The sequence below is a fragment of the Pelecanus crispus genome, chromosome 6 (genome assembly GCF_030463565.1).
Source record: "Pelecanus crispus isolate bPelCri1 chromosome 6, bPelCri1.pri, whole genome shotgun sequence".
Lineage (NCBI taxonomy): Eukaryota > Metazoa > Chordata > Aves > Pelecaniformes > Pelecanidae > Pelecanus > Pelecanus crispus.
In genome coordinates, this window is record NC_134648.1 from 15474323 (window position 1) to 15486356 (window position 12034).

A 12034-nucleotide genomic window follows, 5' to 3' on the forward strand; every position below is an offset into this window, starting at 1 on the left:
TGTTTTAGAGTCAGTTTACGAAGCTGTTGTGTTCATTCATGAGCCCTTGTTTCAACTAATTACACAGACTTAGTGAAATTACCCCTGTGAGTAACTGCTCAGCAATATGAAGAGATTGTTTCAGAACCCAGCCTGTAACTTGAGTAGATACAGGATGGGATTAGCTCTTTGAGATGGTCCATTCATTTTTTTATTTTTATATTTAAAATACTTAAATATTTTATTAACCATTTTTCTGTTTTTCAATGTTTGGCTTTTGATTTCTTAAAAAATCCTACCTTTAAGTCTTAGGCAAGCTTGAAATCTGAAGATTCTAATCCCAAATCGCCAAAATAACGATTGGGATATTTTGATGTTCTAGGACTACTTAGCTCCATTACAGATTACATTATTTGTGCTGCTTCTCTGCACTGAGCTGTACATACTTACCAGCTGTTACCCATCACTCTGTATAGAAATAGAGAAAAACTAAATCTCTTAGTTATCACACTGTGTGGGTATGAATTGATGAATTATTTAAAGGAGTAGTACCCTCTTATTTACTGACAAATAAGCCTAATATGAAGGTGCTTTTTTTTTTCTTCTTTGTTTTAAACAGAGTATTTATTCTCTGCTACTCAGGGTAATTATTTTTCTGTAATTAGAAAGCAGTCATATTTCATGTTATGCAGATACCTTTTGACCCTATAGGATTGAAAACTAGTATCGAAAATTTCTCATTGGTTTCTGGATACTTTCCCTCTGTATTTTAAGTGAGCTTTTGTTGTTCCTGTTAACAACAAAAACCTCAGCTGGATTCTCAGCTACTTAGTAACAATGGCCCAGTTTTCATCTTTCATTTCAAAATTGCTTGTGCAGGTGGTTGCTATATAGCTCTTTTCCTTTTGCATGACTATAATGCATGTGATTTGTTATCATTCTGGTTTTAGACCAGGCCACTTTGTGGGGATTACACTGGCAGAAGTCTTAAATGATTGCTTCCTTGCTGACCACTGCTGGCATCCCACAGGAGCATTCTCAGTGCCTGTTGTAGTAGGTCTGACTGCCCCTTTGATGCAGTTGAAGTCTGTTCTTTGCAGCTTTCTTGGCATCAACGTTCAAATACATTACTTTGTTGAGTCTGAAGCAGGTGGCTGTCCAAATGAAATTGCAGAACATTGCCTCCAAATTTGAAAAGCCATTTTTTCCTCAATAGGTCTGCGTCTTGTGTGTTCCATTTCTCCTAACCTGTCTATGTTCTTCCTCCCCTTCTAGTGTCTTTCAGATGTATGGCTAAAAAATGATGATCAAAAGATCTTATATTCCAAAGCACTATATTCAACTGAATTTTTTCATGACCATCCTGCTACTCTCAGGAAAAGGACAGGAAAAATTGAATGTTTCTGGTTGGGAAATTGTATTTCAAGATAAGTGAGCAAAATCATGTCAGTATCCTCTATTAATGTTTTGACACGTACATTTCTACCTAAGTCATTACATCTGTTAGAAATTAAACACAAAGCCCCCCTGATTTTTCTAGGAGTACACTTCAATCCGGACCCAGAGAACAAGCTAAGTCAGCATGGTGGCTTCTGCTGTCATTGTAGTCTCATGAACGCACAATATGACTATGGTCTTTGAGATATAAACACAGTACTATTTCCAGGAGACTGAGATCAGACACTCACTTGACAAAGCTTGTAGCAGTTGTTAGATGATAACTATGTGGGCCTGACACAAAGTTCCAAGGGAAAGCTATTGGAACTTTTCAAACTAATCCTGTACCTGAGTTACTCTTCCTAGACATTTATTGGCAGGAATGCCATGTTTGTATTTAAGCATTTTTGCATGAAGACAAAGTTGTTCATATAATGTTGTTTGCTTGAATCATATTTGAGAATTCATCTTCCTTTGTTTTAAATCCTTCAACAAACAGTGATTGCAAGTGTGTTGTGAAATATTATTAAGAGGAAGTAATCAAACAGCATCGATGTACACTAGAAAGGGAAGGAAGAAATAAAGGGAAGACAACTCTGCACTGCAGCAATATGACTAAAATTCATTGTTTTCCCAAATCCGTAGTAGACATTGAGCCAGGAATTTTGAATTAAGAACACCTGGTCATGGCAAAGCTGAATTCCTCTTTGATGTTTTTAGTTTTCCCTTTGTTTTAATGGGATTTCAGTTATGAACTGGTTTGTATTTACATTTAAACTCTTAAGTGGAAGTGTGCAAATTCGTCTGCTTCTCAGAATAGTCTTGAAGTGTCATAACTGAGTTCCCAAAGAGAAAAGTGCACACAGTTATTAGCTGTTTTGGAAAACTGTGACTTTACACATTAGTTTGCTGGTTTGGCAGGGGGGAGGGGGAGCATGACAGTGGACAAGGAAGAAAAGCATTTTCCTGCAAACTTACTCCATTTCTCCTTGGCAAACATCTTCCCCTAACTTCTTTTTTTTGATGAAAGTTGCTAATGTAAAGTACTGGACTTCTTTAATATTAAGAAGTTGAACAAAGTTACTGTCTTATATGATCCAGTAGGTATACAGAGACAACCTATTTGTCAGCCATCTGTTTCAGAACAGGCCTTTTCTTCAGGTGGTGATTAAAAGTCATCAAATGGATAGCACTAGAAAAGATGATTCTTATCATAAGGGGTTCAGGCATATTCCCTCCAGTAGAGGGCATTGATATTTGGACATACAAGCCTAAATTCTTTGGGAATAATGTTACTAACAGGAGATAGAGGATAAGCATGGCAACAAATCTTTTCTCCCACCCTACAATACCAAAAATGAGTGTTGTCATATTTATACCTATGTGTTCACCTGCATCTTGTTTATCTCCCTGGGAATAATTTTTTTTTTTCAGCTCTCCAAATACAATATGCAAAAAGCAATATACAGCAAATGCCAATGGTAAGCAAAAGAGAACACTTTTGAGGACAATTGCAATTCAGAGGCTAGGAATATGGGAGAAAACAGTGCTTGGTGTATATATGAGCTCAGTAAAAATGTGACCTAGTTATGGAGGAACCTGCACGAAGATGAGAGGTACAGGACAAGTGTAGAAATGATAACTGGCTCCAGGGTCCTTAAAATAGAAGTGGTTCTTTATACAATTAAAACAACCTGTCTTAATGATTGTTTTTCTGACTCTTAAGTAAGTAAGGGTCATAGGATCTGAGTGCAAAAGTTGTATACTCCTAACAAAAAGAGAAGCATATCATTAGAAGGCGGCTAGCTGATGACCTAGTGTGACAGAGCTGGGTAGTGCCAGCACTGAAATGCTGGGTCTTGGTCTCACTCTCTAGACTGTAAATGTTCCTGCGTTCCCCTAGCATACACTTCTTCAAAATGTTGAGTCCTGTTTGCAGACCTTCTGTCATCAAGCTATGGTGAGAGTCAGTTGGAAGAAATAACTCAGTGCAATAGGTATTTTGGGAGATGCTCACGGTGCTAGATGATGCCAATTCAGTCTCTTATGCTCAAGCATCTTTTTCTTAAAAGAGCAGGGGAAGGAAAAGGTCCATGGGGATGATATTAGTGATCAACATAGTTTTTTTTAGTGTCTACAAGAGATCTGGGGATATTTTCCTGTAGGAGTGTATTTAGTTTTATAGCCTTGTTTCCTTATGCAAGTAAGTGACTGTGTGATCTAGCAACCTGAGTTGAATAGCCAGTCCTTTAGGTCTTTCACAGGCTATGAATACAGTAAGAGCACTCAACCCTTCTGAAGATATGCAAATGTAGGCATTTAAAAGATTTACATTCATCTTTCACAGGCCTCAGAAATATAAATATGAAATATCCAGAACCTTGTCACTTCAGTAATAATTAAGCTGATGGCCTATTATGTTCGATTGCAAATCAATATAGTATCTTTTGGTGCCACTTGAGTTCTTGAGGGTTGGCTTGGGGCCAGCACTAGTTATACAATTGAAGAGCTGCAGCTGCATCGAAAACTTCTCTGCCATTTCCATTCAGAAAGAATAGACTGGTAACAATGGTGGCCAGCCTCTTCATAGTAATTGTGTGCAAGTACACATTTTGAAATAGTGTTTTTGTTCAGCAGGTGCTGTTATTTTAGTTTAATTTGAATTTTGAAATATGGAGGAGAGAAGGGGCCTAATCTTAACAGCATCTAACCTACAGCTGGAACAGGACAGCAAACAGCATATGTTGCTTAGATGAAAATCATAATTGCTTATTCTTCCTGGCATATTAGCAGACCAGTGCTGAGCCTCTGAAATTATCTAGCATTTTCAGGCTTTTACTTTACGAAGTGATCTACAATACTCTGGAAGAACAATTCTAGAGCATCTGACTGTAAGTTTTCCCACAGGCAGCTACTTGGTTTTACATCAGAAAACACAGAATGGATAGATAGTTCACCAACGCACTGTCAGGAGCACTGACCTCTAGAAATATTAACAAAGCAATGCAAAGTCTATGTTATTTCAGTCTACTGCAAAAGCTGAGGAAACAGTTTGTAAAATGGTGATTTCTTGGGAACTTTTGTCTGTTTGCCTCTTCTCCTTTCAAATGAAAAAAGTCCATGGGGTTTGAGGAGGACAAAAAGGTCACAAATTTTTGGAGTGTATACATTAGTCAAAAATATTTACTGAATTTTTTGGTCCAGTTTTCTTTTTTTCTATGACCTGTTGTTTGGAGAGTTAAAATCTGAGATAAATTACTCGTATTTCTTGAAAAAATTCTCTGTATAAGTGTTAGAACACAGGATATACTAGAAAAGGCAAAATGAGAAAGACATAGAAAAGGTGTGACTAGAGTCAGAGTTCAACATTTTAAATTCCTATTATCGTAAGTCTGTCTCAAAAATCTGACTAAAAGCATGAGATTAAAAAGGTGCTGACAATGACACTTACCTTGAAAAGTAATGGACATGAATTTTAAGCATTCCAGATCATCTGACAAAACTTGCGTGGTCTAACTAAGGTGCACTATTTAGCTCTTTGCAAGATTGGGGCTTAAATGAGAATTTTATGTGAATGAACATGTTTAGAATTGGAAAGCTCTTACTTAGATGCCTTAAACCTGATCCTTTTCCTCATGGGTGCCTGCCTATTTCTGAGTCTTCTTAGTGGTCATTAGAGAATGAATACCATGTAACTTAAGTCGTGCAACAGTTTGGCTCAAGCAAATTCATTAAAAGACCTCAATGACCATTCCATATATATATAGAGAGAGTACTATTGACTTGTTTCTAGTTTGGGATTTGTAAAAACAATATGAAAGTTTTTTCACAACTAATATCCTGTCGATTTCATCAAATAATTTCTAGCTGTAATTTCATTTAGATCAAGATCTTGAGGGAAGGGAGACGTGCATATGTATTAATGTGCTGCTCGTCAGCCCCCTCCAAATGCTGGTTTTGAACTAACCTCTGAGGGGAACATAAAATAATACACTGGCAATTCAACATGCAAATAAAAGCAAAGAATAAGGTTTCTTCATGAAATATTTCCCTGGAAACCCAGAGGTTTATATTGTTGAAAATGTTAAAGGAAAAAAGTATGATACATGAGACAAGCACTGTCTATTTTTGACCAAATAACTTCTTTAAAAAATAAGATGCTTTTTTCTTAACACTTTCCAAAGGAAGACAGAAAGTCAAAAGTACTGAATAATGTACAAGATTATTTTTTTCATACATCTTCTGGGATGGCTGACTAGGTGAGGTGCTCTGCTAGGTCTGCTAGTCATGAATAAAGAAGAACTAGTTGAGATGACAGTAAATGGCAGCCTTTGCTGCAGTGACCAGGAAATGGTGGAATTTAAGATCAGGAGGGAAGTGATGCATGTAAGCAGCAGAATAAACCCCTTGGTTTTCACAGTGCTTCAGCTTATTTAAGGAACTGGAACGTGGGGTCACATGGAATTCTGCTGTTCAGGGCAGCGAAATCGGTTAATTATCAAGGGCAACCACCTCAAAGCAAAACAATGACCTATTCCAGTGGACAAGAAAATGAGCAGATGTGACAGAAGGCCATCTTAATTGAACAGTGAACTCCTGACCAGGCTGAAATGTAAAAAAGAAGTGTATGAAAGGTGGAAGCAGGGACAGGCTGTGAAAGAGAAGCCTGCTTGCAGACATGAGAATGGAATTAGGAAGACCACAACTTGGATGGAGATAAAGCTGGCAAGAGATATGAGACATCAAGGTCTTCTACAGGTAAGTCAGCAACAAAAACGAAGACGAACAAAATTCTTGTCCCACTGCTGAATAGGGCTGGTAACCTTGTGGTGGGCTACTCGATGCCTTCTTTTTCTCAGTCTTCACTAGCAAGATCTGCTCTCTAGCCTTACAGGTCTCTGGGCCTAGTAGCAAAGTCTGGGAGGGAAAGGAACTACCCATGGCAGAGGAAGATTGAACTAGAGTTTAAGAATGCCTTCAAGTCCCTGGAGCCAGATGGAATGCATTCGAGGGTGCTGATGGAGCTGGCTCATTTAGGAGGCCTCTGTCTTCTTGGAAAGGTAGTGTTCACTGGGGAAGGTCCGTGAGGTTTGCAGAAAGGCAAATGCTATGCCCCTGTTCAAAAACAGGCAAGAAAGAGGATCTGAGGAGCAAAAGGCTGGTCAGCCTAAGAAAATAACATCAAAAATATTTATGGAAACCAAGCACATGAAAGACAAGATGACGGCTGGGAACAGTCTGCATAGACTTACCAAGAGCAAGTGATTTCTGATCAACCTCATTGCCTTCTATGAGAAGATGACTGAATCTGCAGAAAATTGGAAGAGCAGTGTGCATTATCTACCTTAACTTTAGCAGGGTTTTTCACATCTTTGCACAGTATCCCTATAGCCACATTTCAGAGATGTGAACTGGATGGGTGGACTACAAAGTGGTTGGGACTATTGGGGTAAAGTGTAGTGGTCAGTAGTTCAAAGTCTTAATTGCAGCTGATTATGAGTGGCCTTCCTCTGGGGCTGATGCTTTTTAATGTCCTTATCAATGACCTGCACAACACACTGGAATGCATTCTCTTCAAGTTCATCAATGACCCAAAATTTGGGGAGTGATTGCTATTGATGAAGGTGTAGGCAGCCATTCAGAGAAACCTTACTAGGCTGGAGAAACAGACTGACAAAAGCCTCCCTGAAACTTGAGAAAGACAGAGAGAATGTCCTGTAGCTGGGGCATAACAACCCCATACATGAGTAAAGGCTGTGAGCCTTCAAAATTAGCTCTGCTTTGAGATGACCTCCAGAGATCCCTTTAAGCCTTATTATCTGCACTCACAGGCCATTAAAAACTGATCTTGACTCTTCTGCTTGGATAGCTAAGGACAGATTCTGGCGTTCAACTCCAGATCACAACAGCTTGTCGTGGTTTAGCCCCAGCCAGCAACTAAGCACCACGCAGCCGCTCGCTCACTCCCCCTACCCCGATGGGATGGGGGAGAGAATTGGAGGAGTAAGAGTGAGAAACACTCCTGGGGTGAGATAAGAACAGTTTAATAATTGAAATAAAGTAAAATAGTAATGCTAATAGTAACAGTATAATAATGATAATAATAATAATAATACTAATAATAATAATATACAAAGCAAGTGATGCACAATGCAATTGCTCACCACCCGCCAACCAATACTCAGACAGTTCCCGAGCAGCGATCCCTGCTCCCTGGCCAACCCCCCCAGTTTATATACTGAGCATGACGTCATATGGTATGGAATATCCCTTTGGTCAGTTTGGATCAACTATTCTGGCTGTGCCCCCTCCCAGTTTCTTGTGCGCCTGGCAGAGCATGGGAAGCTGAAAAGTCCTTGACTAGCATAAGCAGTACTCAGCAACAACTAAAAACATCAGTGTGTTATCAACATTCTTCTCCTACTAAATCCAAAATAGAGCACTATGCCAGCTACTAGGAAGAAAATTAACTCTATTCCAGCCAAAACCAGGACACAGCTTGATGTACAGAAGAGTTTGTAGTAATCTTTCCAAGGATGTTCGCCTGTTTTAGATTTAATGTGAGGGCAGAAGATCTATTCTTTCACCTCTAAAGTCACATGTCATTTGTGGGTGCATTGTGTTAGCTCACCTGTAAGCAACAAGTCTAAAAAAGAGGCAATCCCTTGTTGAACTTAGGCCAGAGTGGAAGGCCACCTCTTGAGACCCTCCACAACCATGCATTGTTCTCCAGTAGAGATTTTTCCTTTCCACCCAGTTATACGTAGCTGACTACATATAACTGGTTTTGTAAGTTGAGCATTTTAACATGCAAGATCTTTCAGGGTAAAGTCTGCTAAACATATATAATCATCAAACTGTATAGCTGGTGTAAGAAATTATGGATATGCTTAGAAGGAACTTTGCAAGTGGAACATAAAGTTAAGTGAGGTTGGAATACACAGGTTTATGGGATACTTCAGCTACCTGAAATGCTCTTCATTGCTGTCTGACACAATATAAAATGACAATTGCAGGTACTCACCCTTTATAAAACATGGTGCTTCTAGAATCAGTAAATTCCAAGCATTGTGATTTTACTAATGGATACACTATGAAGAAATATAGTTAGGGCTGTGCTGATGTGTATAGGTCCTCAGAACATTGTTTTGCTGTCATGTAACAGCTGACCTCTGTAACAACTTCAGCTCTTCTTCCCAACACACCCACCTCTCCACCCCACTCCACTCCCCCAGTTCCACTCTCCTCCCTCCCCCATCCAATCTAGGCAAACCTGTAACTAGATGAATTGGTTCAGGCATTTTAAAATAACAGTGGGACCCAGAAGTGTTAGAATTTTATATGGAACAAAGTCTATCAACCTCACCATATCCTACATAATCTCAGCAAGTATTTTAAAATTTGAGTAATAATAAACATAAATTTTTGTATTTGTGTTTCCCTTGCTATTGTACTCTCTTTGTCAAAGAACTTCTATATGTATTGCTTGGTACTCTGTCTGTTATAAAGTTTGCCTAATGTTTTGTTATGGGACAATGTTTTCTGAGCTTAAAGCTTTGATAAAATATTAGCTGCTTGATTTGAAGTTCAGCATGCTGATTGCCTGCATCAGGCTGAATATTTTCGAGAATATCAGCTAAAACAGTTTAATCATATTCAAAACCAAGGCAACATTTAAAAAAGAAAAAGTTTCACTTACATTAAAAACTCCTGTTACTTTTTCCTTTTAAACAAGTCAGATATTTTAGTACTGAGCATTTTTATCTTAGAGTGTTTGACTTTTTTAATGTAATAATATTATCTGAATCTAGTTTTTCCTCTGTGTATTCAGAAACTGAAGGTAGAGGAGGAAGAATCATGAATGAGGCTACATGTTGCAGTGACCTAATGTTGTCAGTGTGTTAACTTGTGACCAGCAGTAGGCCTGGAAATCCCAAGTAAGGTCACAAGTTTCACAGTCTTTCTATTGGGTATTTACATAAATGTTACTGTTCTGAAACCTCTTAGAAAGTGCATCAGATGTGATTGAATCAAGCAACAGTAATGAGCACCACTTTTTTGTAATTACTCTCTCAATCACATATATGTCTTGGAGGGAGGAAGCAGGGAATTAAAAACCAAACACCACTGCTCCCCCCCTCCCCCCGACTTGTCTTGCAGAATTAAATGCTGAGCTTTTTTTTTTAAAAAAAAAAGCTTATTTGTTTCATTCTGAGTAGGGATACAGACTACATAAGGAGAGATATATGAAGAAAGAATGAAGAAGTAGGTGAAGGGCAGAAAATAGGTACATATGTAAACTGACTGAAAGGTCACACAGTGGGCCTTTTCTTGTATTGACACTTCTTCGATGGGATTTAGTGAAGTATTTTGTGTTGCTCAAATGTACTTTGGCAGGTTGTCCGCAGAGCTGACTGGCTGAGTATGGTGTAAAGAGTGCTATGTGGACTGTAGTTGACTAGGTTGGAGTGAGCACAGGAGGAACTTGATTTGTACAAGACAATTGTTAAGATCCATAGTTTGTCCTTGGACTGCTCAATGAACAGAAAGTGCTTCTGTAGACTCCCGTAGACTGAAGTTGGAGAGGGAGTTTTTTTGGTGACCAGATCCTCTCAGTCTGACTTAATAGAAACTGAACCACAAAAATCTTACTCAGATTGTCTAGAGTAACATATACAAGTAAGAAATAATATTATGATAATTACTTCGATCTTCCCTATCCAGGACCCTAGTCCTGGATGTTCTTGTGTCCCTTCTGTAGCTCATTAGAAATGTCCAGACAGTGTAGTAATATATTTCTAATTCCTGCTGTTTCATGATGTGAGCCTGGATCTCATTGCACTTTGTATTTCTTCTCTCCACTGCTGATAAAGACTACACTGAAAAAGTTTCCCAGTATTTCCACATTTAGCATTTCAAAGCCTTTTCTGAAATGTTATGGCCCATTAGAGACATCACCACAAGGTGTGTTGGGTAAATATCCTTTGATAACAATTATAGTTCCTCAGAGACTAGGGATATACTATGGAGAACAGAGGAAATTTTGAAAAAGTCATGCCATGCATCAGTGGAAAAAACAGATAAAAATCATTCCATTGATTCTTCTAGGACAACGAAACAAATTAGTTATGAATTATTTCAGCCAGCAATTTAGAAGCAGGAGACTGAAGATAGCCAGCAGATTTCAGCATCAATGAGATTGCTTGTTGGTGACAGTTTTTTTGTGTTTTTTTGTTGGGGTTTTTTTTTGGTACAAATGAGATCAGCCAATATTTTACAGAATCCTTTTCCCTACTAAAATGCATTCTATTCCTCAGTTCCTTCCTCTTTTTCACTAGCAGATCTCCAGCTGGCCTGGGAGGCTTATCACCTCTATCTGGTTATTAACAGTCCATTTGCTTAAGTACCTACTATAATTACTTTGTATGGTTCCTCTGAGAGACGCTTCATTTAAGGAACTCTAGGAAAAGTTCTGGTCTGACTGACAACCACACAGTCACATATCTGCCACCTGCTAGCATCTCTTAAGCCAAAATAAGTTTGTGGGAGAGAGATCCTGCACTCATCTATATTTTGAAGATTTTATTTCCCAGCTCTCTCTTCATGTTCACTACGCCCCTTTTAACCTGCCTTTTCCCCCAGCTTTAACTCTTTACATAGTATCAGCACTGTATTCCGATACTAGCTGCTGTTCTAGATTTTGTAGGTAGGATACTGTGCAATGCACATAAAGCAGAGGGATTGCACTAACTGAATTTAGCAGAATTTGGATCAGAACAGCCGGAAGAGTGCTGTGAGTAAAGGTCCACAAAGCCTCCTGAGGACAAAACATCACAAAATGGCTGTACTATGTAACACAAATCTGAAGAATGATGTAAGATGTAGTTCTGATTGTTGGTGGGGTATTTTTGCTAGCCTGCAGAAGCTCTTCCTTTACAGGAAGCACAGGTGTCTTGCTTCGCCTTGGCATGTTCACATAACTGCATTGTTTCTTTGGACTCTTGGAACTCCATAGAGAATAATTTTAAAAAGTTATTCTTTAGAATAACTAGAGGTTATAGTAAAATACAATCTTTAGCATATCATGTTAGTGACTTTATTTCCTGGTTGTTTATTTTAGTTTCATTCTCTGTAGGTTCACAGCCCCCATTTTCTTTAAACTTCACCTAAAATGTTAAAGTGAGATGAAATAATTAATTCCTTTATTATCCCACTTAAACAAACAATATCACACCTTTCACATGGCTTGAATCAAAGCCCTGAATCAACTTCTTTGATAAAGTTAGGACCAGGTTAACTCAGCCTCTATAAATTCTTTTCATAGGTTTGCCCTGAGTTTTGGGTTTGTAACAGACCTTGAACTATAAATGAGCCAGAATACCTAAGTCTGTGCCCAGGCACAAATTTTCCTGAAATAATGTTGTCCAGGATTTCAGGCTTTTTAGGCTCAAATGAGTACAACACAAGGGATGAGACTGAAAAATGGATTTGAGAATGTAAATATGATTATAAGGAATGACAGGCAGCCTTTCCCTTTTTAAATAAGCAGTTATAGTAGTTAAATCATTTGTATCTCTCACAAGTCTCTTCCTGAGTTAAAGTGTCACACTAAGCCTAT